Source organism: Formica exsecta, unplaced genomic scaffold, assembly GCF_003651465.1.
Source record: "Formica exsecta isolate Colony F162 unplaced genomic scaffold, ASM365146v1 scaffold175, whole genome shotgun sequence".
NCBI classification, from domain to species: Eukaryota; Metazoa; Arthropoda; class Insecta; order Hymenoptera; family Formicidae; genus Formica; species Formica exsecta.
Window position 1 is genome coordinate 750283 of NW_021849067.1, and position 13035 is coordinate 763317.

Genomic DNA, 13035 nt, shown 5'->3' on the forward strand with positions numbered 1-13035 from the left:
TGTGTGTGTGTGTGTGTGTGTGTGTGTGTGTGTGTGTGTGTGTGTGTGTGTGTGTGTGTGTGTGTGTGTGTGTGTGTGTGTGTGTGTGTGTGTGTGTGTGTGTGTGTGTGTGTGTGTGTGTGTGTGTGTGTGTGTGTGTGTGTGTGTGTGTGTGTGTGTGTGTGTGTGTGTGTGTGTGTGTGTGTGTGTGTGTGTGTGTGTGTGTGTGTGTGTGTGTGTGTGTGTGTGTGTGTGTGTGTGTGTGTGTGTGTGTGTGTGTGTGTGTGTGTGTGTGTGTGTGTGTGTGTGTGTGTGTGTGTGTGTGTGTGTGTGTGTGTGTGTGTGTGTGTGTGTGTGTGTGTGTGTGTGTGTGTGTGTGTGTGTGTGTGTGTGTGTGTGTGTGTGTGTGTGTGTGTGTGTGTGTGTGTGTGTGTGTGTGTGTGTGTGTGTGTGTGTGTGTGTGTGTGTGTGTGTGTGTGTGTGTGTGTGTGTGTGTGTGTGTGTGTGTGTGTGTGTGTGTGTGTGTGTGTGTGTGTGTGTGTGTGTGTGTGTGTGTGTGTGTGTGTGTGTGTGTGTGTGTGTGTGTGTGTGTGTGTGTGTGTGTGTGTGTGTGTGTGTGTGTGTGTGTGTGTGTGTGTGTGTGTGTGTGTGTGTGTGTGTGTGTGTGTGTGTGTGTGTGTGTGTGTGTGTGTGTGTGTGTGTGTGTGTGTGTGTGTGTGTGTGTGTGTGTGTGTGTGTGTGTGTGTGTGTGTGTGTGTGTGTGTGTGTGTGTGTGTGTGTGTGTGTGTGTGTGTGTGTGTGTGTGTGTGTGTGTGTGTGTGTGTGTGTGTGTGTGTGTGTGTGTGTGTGTGTGTGTGTGTGTGTGTGTGTGTGTGTGTGTGTGTGTGTGTGTGTGTGTGTGTGTGTGTGTGTGTGTGTGTGTGTGTGTGTGTGTGTGTGTGTGTGTGTGTGTGTGTGTGTGTGTGTGTGTGTGTGTGTGTGTGTGTGTGTGTGTGTGTGTGTGTGTGTGTGTGTGTGTGTGTGTGTGTGTGTGTGTGTGTGTGTGTGTGTGTGTGTGTGTGTGTGTGTGTGTGTGTGTGTGTGTGTGTGTGTGTGTGTGTGTGTGTGTGTGTGTGTGTGTGTGTGTGTGTGTGTGTGTGTGTGTGTGTGTGTGTGTGTGTGTGTGTGTGTGTGTGTGTGTGTGTGTGTGTGTGTGTGTGTGTGTGTGTGTGTGTGTGTGTGTGTGTGTGTGTGTGTGTGTGTGTGTGTGTGTGTGTGTGTGTGTGTGTGTGTGTGTGTGTGTGTGTGTGTGTGTGTGTGTGTGTGTGTGTGTGTGTGTGTGTGTGTGTGTGTGTGTGTGTGTGTGTGTGTGTGTGTGTGTGTGTGTGTGTGTGTGTGTGTGTGTGTGTGTGTGTGTGTGTGTGTGTGTGTGTGTGTGTGTGTGTGTGTGTGTGTGTGTGTGTGTGTGTGTGTGTGTGTGTGTGTGTGTGTGTGTGTGTGTGTGTGTGTGTGTGTGTGTGTGTGTGTGTGTGTGTGTGTGTGTGTGTGTGTGTGTGTGTGTGTGTGTGTGTGTGTGTGTGTGTGTGTGTGTGTGTGTGTGTGTGTGTGTGTGTGTGTGTGTGTGTGTGTGTGTGTGTGTGTGTGTGTGTGTGTGTGTGTGTGTGTGTGTGTGTGTGTGTGTGTGTGTGTGTGTGTGTGTGTGTGTGTGTGTGTGTGTGTGTGTGTGTGTGTGTGTGTGTGTGTGTGTGTGTGTGTGTGTGTGTGTGTGTGTGTGTGTGTGTGTGTGTGTGTGTGTGTGTGTGTGTGTGTGTGTGTGTGTGTGTGTGTGTGTGTGTGTGTGTGTGTGTGTGTGTGTGTGTGTGTGTGTGTGTGTGTGTGTGTGTGTGTGTGTGTGTGTGTGTGTGTGTGTGTGTGTGTGTGTGTGTGTGTGTGTGTGTGTGTGTGTGTGTGTGTGTGTGTGTGTGTGTGTGTGTGTGTGTGTGTGTGTGTGTGTGTGTGTGTGTGTGTGTGTGTGTGTGTGTGTGTGTGTGTGTGTGTGTGTGTGTGTGTGTGTGTGTGTGTGTGTGTGTGTGTGTGTGTGTGTGTGTGTGTGTGTGTGTGTGTGTGTGTGTGTGTGTGTGTGTGTGTGTGTGTGTGTGTGTGTGTGTGTGTGTGTGTGTGTGTGTGTGTGTGTGTGTGTGTGTGTGTGTGTGTGTGTGTGTGTGTGTGTGTGTGTGTGTGTGTGTGTGTGTGTGTGTGTGTGTGTGTGTGTGTGTGTGTGTGTGTGTGTGTGTGTGTGTGTGTGTGTGTGTGTGTGTGTGTGTGTGTGTGTGTGTGTGTGTGTGTGTGTGTGTGTGTGTGTGTGTGTGTGTGTGTGTGTGTGTGTGTGTGTGTGTGTGTGTGTGTGTGTGTGTGTGTGTGTGTGTGTGTGTGTGTGTGTGTGTGTGTGTGTGTGTGTGTGTGTGTGTGTGTGTGTGTGTGTGTGTGTGTGTGTGTGTGTGTGTGTGTGTGTGTGTGTGTGTGTGTGTGTGTGTGTGTGTGTGTGTGTGTGTGTGTGTGTGTGTGTGTGTGTGTGTGTGTGTGTGTGTGTGTGTGTGTGTGTGTGTGTGTGTGTGTGTGTGTGTGTGTGTGTGTGTGTGTGTGTGTGTGTGTGTGTGTGTGTGTGTGTGTGTGTGTGTGTGTGTGTGTGTGTGTGTGTGTGTGTGTGTGTGTGTGTGTGTGTGTGTGTGTGTGTGTGTGTGTGTGTGTGTGTGTGTGTGTGTGTGTGTGTGTGTGTGTGTGTGTGTGTGTGTGTGTGTGTGTGTGTGTGTGTGTGTGTGTGTGTGTGTGTGTGTGTGTGTGTGTGTGTGTGTGTGTGTGTGTGTGTGTGTGTGTGTGTGTGTGTGTGTGTGTGTGTGTGTGTGTGTGTGTGTGTGTGTGTGTGTGTGTGTGTGTGTGTGTGTGTGTGTGTGTGTGTGTGTGTGTGTGTGTGTGTGTGTGTGTGTGTGTGTGTGTGTGTGTGTGTGTGTGTGTGTGTGTGTGTGTGTGTGTGTGTGTGTGTGTGTGTGTGTGTGTGTGTGTGTGTGTGTGTGTGTGTGTGTGTGTGTGTGTGTGTGTGTGTGTGTGTGTGTGTGTGTGTGTGTGTGTGTGTGTGTGTGTGTGTGTGTGTGTGTGTGTGTGTGTGTGTGTGTGTGTGTGTGTGTGTGTGTGTGTGTGTGTGTGTGTGTGTGTGTGTGTGTGTGTGTGTGTGTGTGTGTGTGTGTGTGTGTGTGTGTGTGTGTGTGTGTGTGTGTGTGTGTGTGTGTGTGTGTGTGTGTGTGTGTGTGTGTGTGTGTGTGTGTGTGTGTGTGTGTGTGTGTGTGTGTGTGTGTGTGTGTGTGTGTGTGTGTGTGTGTGTGTGTGTGTGTGTGTGTGTGTGTGTGTGTGTGTGTGTGTGTGTGTGTGTGTGTGTGTGTGTGTGTGTGTGTGTGTGTGTGTGTGTGTGTGTGTGTGTGTGTGTGTGTGTGTGTGTGTGTGTGTGTGTGTGTGTGTGTGTGTGTGTGTGTGTGTGTGTGTGTGTGTGTGTGTGTGTGTGTGTGTGTGTGTGTGTGTGTGTGTGTGTGTGTGTGTGTGTGTGTGTGTGTGTGTGTGTGTGTGTGTGTGTGTGTGTGTGTGTGTGTGTGTGTGTGTGTGTGTGTGTGTGTGTGTGTGTGTGTGTGTGTGTGTGTGTGTGTGTGTGTGTGTGTGTGTGTGTGTGTGTGTGTGTGTGTGTGTGTGTGTGTGTGTGTGTGTGTGTGTGTGTGTGTGTGTGTGTGTGTGTGTGTGTGTGTGTGTGTGTGTGTGTGTGTGTGTGTGTGTGTGTGTGTGTGTGTGTGTGTGTGTGTGTGTGTGTGTGTGTGTGTGTGTGTGTGTGTGTGTGTGTGTGTGTGTGTGTGTGTGTGTGTGTGTGTGTGTGTGTGTGTGTGTGTGTGTGTGTGTGTGTGTGTGTGTGTGTGTGTGTGTGTGTGTGTGTGTGTGTGTGTGTGTGTGTGTGTGTGTGTGTGTGTGTGTGTGTGTGTGTGTGTGTGTGTGTGTGTGTGTGTGTGTGTGTGTGTGTGTGTGTGTGTGTGTGTGTGTGTGTGTGTGTGTGTGTGTGTGTGTGTGTGTGTGTGTGTGTGTGTGTGTGTGTGTGTGTGTGTGTGTGTGTGTGTGTGTGTGTGTGTGTGTGTGTGTGTGTGTGTGTGTGTGTGTGTGTGTGTGTGTGTGTGTGTGTGTGTGTGTGTGTGTGTGTGTGTGTGTGTGTGTGTGTGTGTGTGTGTGTGTGTGTGTGTGTGTGTGTGTGTGTGTGTGTGTGTGTGTGTGTGTGTGTGTGTGTGTGTGTGTGTGTGTGTGTGTGTGTGTGTGTGTGTGTGTGTGTGTGTGTGTGTGTGTGTGTGTGTGTGTGTGTGTGTGTGTGTGTGTGTGTGTGTGTGTGTGTGTGTGTGTGTGTGTGTGTGTGTGTGTGTGTGTGTGTGTGTGTGTGTGTGTGTGTGTGTGTGTGTGTGTGTGTGTGTGTGTGTGTGTGTGTGTGTGTGTGTGTGTGTGTGTGTGTGTGTGTGTGTGTGTGTGTGTGTGTGTGTGTGTGTGTGTGTGTGTGTGTGTGTGTGTGTGTGTGTGTGTGTGTGTGTGTGTGTGTGTGTGTGTGTGTGTGTGTGTGTGTGTGTGTGTGTGTGTGTGTGTGTGTGTGTGTGTGTGTGTGTGTGTGTGTGTGTGTGTGTGTGTGTGTGTGTGTGTGTGTGTGTGTGTGTGTGTGTGTGTGTGTGTGTGTGTGTGTGTGTGTGTGTGTGTGTGTGTGTGTGTGTGTGTGTGTGTGTGTGTGTGTGTGTGTGTGTGTGTGTGTGTGTGTGTGTGTGTGTGTGTGTGTGTGTGTGTGTGTGTGTGTGTGTGTGTGTGTGTGTGTGTGTGTGTGTGTGTGTGTGTGTGTGTGTGTGTGTGTGTGTGTGTGTGTGTGTGTGTGTGTGTGTGTGTGTGTGTGTGTGTGTGTGTGTGTGTGTGTGTGTGTGTGTGTGTGTGTGTGTGTGTGTGTGTGTGTGTGTGTGTGTGTGTGTGTGTGTGTGTGTGTGTGTGTGTGTGTGTGTGTGTGTGTGTGTGTGTGTGTGTGTGTGTGTGTGTGTGTGTGTGTGTGTGTGTGTGTGTGTGTGTGTGTGTGTGTGTGTGTGTGTGTGTGTGTGTGTGTGTGTGTGTGTGTGTGTGTGTGTGTGTGTGTGTGTGTGTGTGTGTGTGTGTGTGTGTGTGTGTGTGTGTGTGTGTGTGTGTGTGTGTGTGTGTGTGTGTGTGTGTGTGTGTGTGTGTGTGTGTGTGTGTGTGTGTGTGTGTGTGTGTGTGTGTGTGTGTGTGTGTGTGTGTGTGTGTGTGTGTGTGTGTGTGTGTGTGTGTGTGTGTGTGTGTGTGTGTGTGTGTGTGTGTGTGTGTGTGTGTGTGTGTGTGTGTGTGTGTGTGTGTGTGTGTGTGTGTGTGTGTGTGTGTGTGTGTGTGTGTGTGTGTGTGTGTGTGTGTGTGTGTGTGTGTGTGTGTGTGTGTGTGTGTGTGTGTGTGTGTGTGTGTGTGTGTGTGTGTGTGTGTGTGTGTGTGTGTGTGTGTGTGTGTGTGTGTGTGTGTGTGTGTGTGTGTGTGTGTGTGTGTGTGTGTGTGTGTGTGTGTGTGTGTGTGTGTGTGTGTGTGTGTGTGTGTGTGTGTGTGTGTGTGTGTGTGTGTGTGTGTGTGTGTGTGTGTGTGTGTGTGTGTGTGTGTGTGTGTGTGTGTGTGTGTGTGTGTGTGTGTGTGTGTGTGTGTGTGTGTGTGTGTGTGTGTGTGTGTGTGTGTGTGTGTGTGTGTGTGTGTGTGTGTGTGTGTGTGTGTGTGTGTGTGTGTGTGTGTGTGTGTGTGTGTGTGTGTGTGTGTGTGTGTGTGTGTGTGTGTGTGTGTGTGTGTGTGTGTGTGTGTGTGTGTGTGTGTGTGTGTGTGTGTGTGTGTGTGTGTGTGTGTGTGTGTGTGTGTGTGTGTGTGTGTGTGTGTGTGTGTGTGTGTGTGTGTGTGTGTGTGTGTGTGTGTGTGTGTGTGTGTGTGTGTGTGTGTGTGTGTGTGTGTGTGTGTGTGTGTGTGTGTGTGTGTGTGTGTGTGTGTGTGTGTGTGTGTGTGTGTGTGTGTGTGTGTGTGTGTGTGTGTGTGTGTGTGTGTGTGTGTGTGTGTGTGTGTGTGTGTGTGTGTGTGTGTGTGTGTGTGTGTGTGTGTGTGTGTGTGTGTGTGTGTGTGTGTGTGTGTGTGTGTGTGTGTGTGTGTGTGTGTGTGTGTGTGTGTGTGTGTGTGTGTGTGTGTGTGTGTGTGTGTGTGTGTGTGTGTGTGTGTGTGTGTGTGTGTGTGTGTGTGTGTGTGTGTGTGTGTGTGTGTGTGTGTGTGTGTGTGTGTGTGTGTGTGTGTGTGTGTGTGTGTGTGTGTGTGTGTGTGTGTGTGTGTGTGTGTGTGTGTGTGTGTGTGTGTGTGTGTGTGTGTGTGTGTGTGTGTGTGTGTGTGTGTGTGTGTGTGTGTGTGTGTGTGTGTGTGTGTGTGTGTGTGTGTGTGTGTGTGTGTGTGTGTGTGTGTGTGTGTGTGTGTGTGTGTGTGTGTGTGTGTGTGTGTGTGTGTGTGTGTGTGTGTGTGTGTGTGTGTGTGTGTGTGTGTGTGTGTGTGTGTGTGTGTGTGTGTGTGTGTGTGTGTGTGTGTGTGTGTGTGTGTGTGTGTGTGTGTGTGTGTGTGTGTGTGTGTGTGTGTGTGTGTGTGTGTGTGTGTGTGTGTGTGTGTGTGTGTGTGTGTGTGTGTGTGTGTGTGTGTGTGTGTGTGTGTGTGTGTGTGTGTGTGTGTGTGTGTGTGTGTGTGTGTGTGTGTGTGTGTGTGTGTGTGTGTGTGTGTGTGTGTGTGTGTGTGTGTGTGTGTGTGTGTGTGTGTGTGTGTGTGTGTGTGTGTGTGTGTGTGTGTGTGTGTGTGTGTGTGTGTGTGTGTGTGTGTGTGTGTGTGTGTGTGTGTGTGTGTGTGTGTGTGTGTGTGTGTGTGTGTGTGTGTGTGTGTGTGTGTGTGTGTGTGTGTGTGTGTGTGTGTGTGTGTGTGTGTGTGTGTGTGTGTGTGTGTGTGTGTGTGTGTGTGTGTGTGTGTGTGTGTGTGTGTGTGTGTGTGTGTGTGTGTGTGTGTGTGTGTGTGTGTGTGTGTGTGTGTGTGTGTGTGTGTGTGTGTGTGTGTGTGTGTGTGTGTGTGTGTGTGTGTGTGTGTGTGTGTGTGTGTGTGTGTGTGTGTGTGTGTGTGTGTGTGTGTGTGTGTGTGTGTGTGTGTGTGTGTGTGTGTGTGTGTGTGTGTGTGTGTGTGTGTGTGTGTGTGTGTGTGTGTGTGTGTGTGTGTGTGTGTGTGTGTGTGTGTGTGTGTGTGTGTGTGTGTGTGTGTGTGTGTGTGTGTGTGTGTGTGTGTGTGTGTGTGTGTGTGTGTGTGTGTGTGTGTGTGTGTGTGTGTGTGTGTGTGTGTGTGTGTGTGTGTGTGTGTGTGTGTGTGTGTGTGTGTGTGTGTGTGTGTGTGTGTGTGTGTGTGTGTGTGTGTGTGTGTGTGTGTGTGTGTGTGTGTGTGTGTGTGTGTGTGTGTGTGTGTGTGTGTGTGTGTGTGTGTGTGTGTGTGTGTGTGTGTGTGTGTGTGTGTGTGTGTGTGTGTGTGTGTGTGTGTGTGTGTGTGTGTGTGTGTGTGTGTGTGTGTGTGTGTGTGTGTGTGTGTGTGTGTGTGTGTGTGTGTGTGTGTGTGTGTGTGTGTGTGTGTGTGTGTGTGTGTGTGTGTGTGTGTGTGTGTGTGTGTGTGTGTGTGTGTGTGTGTGTGTGTGTGTGTGTGTGTGTGTGTGTGTGTGTGTGTGTGTGTGTGTGTGTGTGTGTGTGTGTGTGTGTGTGTGTGTGTGTGTGTGTGTGTGTGTGTGTGTGTGTGTGTGTGTGTGTGTGTGTGTGTGTGTGTGTGTGTGTGTGTGTGTGTGTGTGTGTGTGTGTGTGTGTGTGTGTGTGTGTGTGTGTGTGTGTGTGTGTGTGTGTGTGTGTGTGTGTGTGTGTGTGTGTGTGTGTGTGTGTGTGTGTGTGTGTGTGTGTGTGTGTGTGTGTGTGTGTGTGTGTGTGTGTGTGTGTGTGTGTGTGTGTGTGTGTGTGTGTGTGTGTGTGTGTGTGTGTGTGTGTGTGTGTGTGTGTGTGTGTGTGTGTGTGTGTGTGTGTGTGTGTGTGTGTGTGTGTGTGTGTGTGTGTGTGTGTGTGTGTGTGTGTGTGTGTGTGTGTGTGTGTGTGTGTGTGTGTGTGTGTGTGTGTGTGTGTGTGTGTGTGTGTGTGTGTGTGTGTGTGTGTGTGTGTGTGTGTGTGTGTGTGTGTGTGTGTGTGTGTGTGTGTGTGTGTGTGTGTGTGTGTGTGTGTGTGTGTGTGTGTGTGTGTGTGTGTGTGTGTGTGTGTGTGTGTGTGTGTGTGTGTGTGTGTGTGTGTGTGTGTGTGTGTGTGTGTGTGTGTGTGTGTGTGTGTGTGTGTGTGTGTGTGTGTGTGTGTGTGTGTGTGTGTGTGTGTGTGTGTGTGTGTGTGTGTGTGTGTGTGTGTGTGTGTGTGTGTGTGTGTGTGTGTGTGTGTGTGTGTGTGTGTGTGTGTGTGTGTGTGTGTGTGTGTGTGTGTGTGTGTGTGTGTGTGTGTGTGTGTGTGTGTGTGTGTGTGTGTGTGTGTGTGTGTGTGTGTGTGTGTGTGTGTGTGTGTGTGTGTGTGTGTGTGTGTGTGTGTGTGTGTGTGTGTGTGTGTGTGTGTGTGTGTGTGTGTGTGTGTGTGTGTGTGTGTGTGTGTGTGTGTGTGTGTGTGTGTGTGTGTGTGTGTGTGTGTGTGTGTGTGTGTGTGTGTGTGTGTGTGTGTGTGTGTGTGTGTGTGTGTGTGTGTGTGTGTGTGTGTGTGTGTGTGTGTGTGTGTGTGTGTGTGTGTGTGTGTGTGTGTGTGTGTGTGTGTGTGTGTGTGTGTGTGTGTGTGTGTGTGTGTGTGTGTGTGTGTGTGTGTGTGTGTGTGTGTGTGTGTGTGTGTGTGTGTGTGTGTGTGTGTGTGTGTGTGTGTGTGTGTGTGTGTGTGTGTGTGTGTGTGTGTGTGTGTGTGTGTGTGTGTGTGTGTGTGTGTGTGTGTGTGTGTGTGTGTGTGTGTGTGTGTGTGTGTGTGTGTGTGTGTGTGTGTGTGTGTGTGTGTGTGTGTGTGTGTGTGTGTGTGTGTGTGTGTGTGTGTGTGTGTGTGTGTGTGTGTGTGTGTGTGTGTGTGTGTGTGTGTGTGTGTGTGTGTGTGTGTGTGTGTGTGTGTGTGTGTGTGTGTGTGTGTGTGTGTGTGTGTGTGTGTGTGTGTGTGTGTGTGTGTGTGTGTGTGTGTGTGTGTGTGTGTGTGTGTGTGTGTGTGTGTGTGTGTGTGTGTGTGTGTGTGTGTGTGTGTGTGTGTGTGTGTGTGTGTGTGTGTGTGTGTGTGTGTGTGTGTGTGTGTGTGTGTGTGTGTGTGTGTGTGTGTGTGTGTGTGTGTGTGTGTGTGTGTGTGTGTGTGTGTGTGTGTGTGTGTGTGTGTGTGTGTGTGTGTGTGTGTGTGTGTGTGTGTGTGTGTGTGTGTGTGTGTGTGTGTGTGTGTGTGTGTGTGTGTGTGTGTGTGTGTGTGTGTGTGTGTGTGTGTGTGTGTGTGTGTGTGTGTGTGTGTGTGTGTGTGTGTGTGTGTGTGTGTGTGTGTGTGTGTGTGTGTGTGTGTGTGTGTGTGTGTGTGTGTGTGTGTGTGTGTGTGTGTGTGTGTGTGTGTGTGTGTGTGTGTGTGTGTGTGTGTGTGTGTGTGTGTGTGTGTGTGTGTGTGTGTGTGTGTGTGTGTGTGTGTGTGTGTGTGTGTGTGTGTGTGTGTGTGTGTGTGTGTGTGTGTGTGTGTGTGTGTGTGTGTGTGTGTGTGTGTGTGTGTGTGTGTGTGTGTGTGTGTGTGTGTGTGTGTGTGTGTGTGTGTGTGTGTGTGTGTGTGTGTGTGTGTGTGTGTGTGTGTGTGTGTGTGTGTGTGTGTGTGTGTGTGTGTGTGTGTGTGTGTGTGTGTGTGTGTGTGTGTGTGTGTGTGTGTGTGTGTGTGTGTGTGTGTGTGTGTGTGTGTGTGTGTGTGTGTGTGTGTGTGTGTGTGTGTGTGTGTGTGTGTGTGTGTGTGTGTGTGTGTGTGTGTGTGTGTGTGTGTGTGTGTGTGTGTGTGTGTGTGTGTGTGTGTGTGTGTGTGTGTGTGTGTGTGTGTGTGTGTGTGTGTGTGTGTGTGTGTGTGTGTGTGTGTGTGTGTGTGTGTGTGTGTGTGTGTGTGTGTGTGTGTGTGTGTGTGTGTGTGTGTGTGTGTGTGTGTGTGTGTGTGTGTGTGTGTGTGTGTGTGTGTGTGTGTGTGTGTGTGTGTGTGTGTGTGTGTGTGTGTGTGTGTGTGTGTGTGTGTGTGTGTGTGTGTGTGTGTGTGTGTGTGTGTGTGTGTGTGTGTGTGTGTGTGTGTGTGTGTGTGTGTGTGTGTGTGTGTGTGTGTGTGTGTGTGTGTGTGTGTGTGTGTGTGTGTGTGTGTGTGTGTGTGTGTGTGTGTGTGTGTGTGTGTGTGTGTGTGTGTGTGTGTGTGTGTGTGTGTGTGTGTGTGTGTGTGTGTGTGTGTGTGTGTGTGTGTGTGTGTGTGTGTGTGTGTGTGTGTGTGTGTGTGTGTGTGTGTGTGTGTGTGTGTGTGTGTGTGTGTGTGTGTGTGTGTGTGTGTGTGTGTGTGTGTGTGTGTGTGTGTGTGTGTGTGTGTGTGTGTGTGTGTGTGTGTGTGTGTGTGTGTGTGTGTGTGTGTGTGTGTGTGTGTGTGTGTGTGTGTGTGTGTGTGTGTGTGTGTGTGTGTGTGTGTGTGTGTGTGTGTGTGTGTGTGTGTGTGTGTGTGTGTGTGTGTGTGTGTGTGTGTGTGTGTGTGTGTGTGTGTGTGTGTGTGTGTGTGTGTGTGTGTGTGTGTGTGTGTGTGTGTGTGTGTGTGTGTGTGTGTGTGTGTGTGTGTGTGTGTGTGTGTGTGTGTGTGTGTGTGTGTGTGTGTGTGTGTGTGTGTGTGTGTGTGTGTGTGTGTGTGTGTGTGTGTGTGTGTGTGTGTGTGTGTGTGTGTGTGTGTGTGTGTGTGTGTGTGTGTGTGTGTGTGTGTGTGTGTGTGTGTGTGTGTGTGTGTGTGTGTGTGTGTGTGTGTGTGTGTGTGTGTGTGTGTGTGTGTGTGTGTGTGTGTGTGTGTGTGTGTGTGTGTGTGTGTGTGTGTGTGTGTGTGTGTGTGTGTGTGTGTGTGTGTGTGTGTGTGTGTGTGTGTGTGTGTGTGTGTGTGTGTGTGTGTGTGTGTGTGTGTGTGTGTGTGTGTGTGTGTGTGTGTGTGTGTGTGTGTGTGTGTGTGTGTGTGTATGTGTGTGTGTGTGTGTGTGTGTGTGTGTGCTGCGTGTGTGTGTTGCGTATGTGTGTAGGTGTGAAAGTAGGTACGAATATCGAGGACACCATTTTAGTCCACGCTTGTGGTTATCTTATTAATACGGTTGTCATCGATTAGAAAAAATAGTGTAATCTGGGGGAGAAGAAAGAAAATGAGAGACATATTTTATCCTCTTATTGTTAGTATAAGAATAATCGCGATAAATCGATGCGATGTCTATAAATAACTAATAAAATGACGGCGCATGAGCGATAGGACGCGAATCGGGATCTACGATCGATATAGATAGATCGATGAGCGTTGGCGGCCAACGACAACGCCAACGCCGAGATCGTTTTCATCATTTACTGCCGGTATGCGGCGACGAGTTATGAGACGTAGAGGTCCCTCTAGGTGATACGAGAGGACGGAGAAACAGTTTCATCGGACGGCTGGTCATCGGACATCGGATGGCGCGGTAGCGCGAACTCAGCAACTGATAAGCAATGCCCGCTCGTTAATGGTCCGGCATCACGACTTGGCAAAAAGCCAATGCATGCTTGTTAGAATAAGAATTTCGCAATCGCGTCTATTCCATCTACCGCATTCTAACGCGTTTACGTGTTTGCGCTTTAAAATGTATATATAACATATGGTATGTCAAATATATATATATATATTTGACATACCATATGTTATATATACATTTTAAAGCGCAAACACACGTAAAATGTCATATATATATATATGACACTTTACGTGTATTTTTCAATGATACCATAATTATAACGTTATTTTGAGAAAGATGCATATATATTTTTATCATATTATACGGTCTCAATAAAACTTGTATTCTCTCTCTCGCGTTTGAAAAAAGAATACTTTTAAAATATCACTCTAAAATATTTATTCTTTACAGATACGATATGCATTTGAAGTCTGGTCGCAAGTGCCAAACATAACGCCGAGTGTATATAAGCTGCGCAACAATCTAAATCATTTCCGTGTTATATTAATATGACTTGGAATCATCTCAGCGTTCATCTCATGTTCCATTCATGTTTCATTCTCGAAAAAATATCTCCTATTATATTCTCGATCAAAAGTTCTTCATTACTCGTTTAATGCGTACAACATGGCGACGAATAAAATGTACAATTTTGTACGCGTATTACAAGGTAACTTTTCCCACGTTTTTAATCTTACAAATATAGGTTTCGTTGATTCCTTGACGAGATTAATATCAATTTTTTTTTTTCCAATAAAAAAAGATATGATATGAGATATCTCTTCTAAATCAACAGTTTTTATCGATAACGATAGTGTTTTCTCAATAATTAATAATTCTTTAATAATTATTGTAATTATTGCAATATACATAATATTTCCATAACAGCAAGATAGAGAGAATTTAACAATTTTTGATACATTTAAACAGCGTAACGCTATTTCCAGCGAATCAAAAAATGCATAGCCGCTTAAAACGTGTATATATATAGCAGCGAAGTGCGACGGGCAGATGCGTTATTTATGTAGCGGTTCGCTAAGTACGTTTCGTTGTGCAATACCTTCGATTCTGACGATCGGGGGTTACGGATCGCCGACGAGGGTTGGTGTATCCTCTGTATTCTCTCTTTTTACAAGAAAGAGTCGGCGCGCAGAGAAACGCGCGGGGTGGAGACCCGAATCCTGAGGCAGTGGACCGTGAATGCGATACCAGCTTCACGTAGTGCGTCAGTGTAGGAGGGGTAGGGTGAAAAAGGGA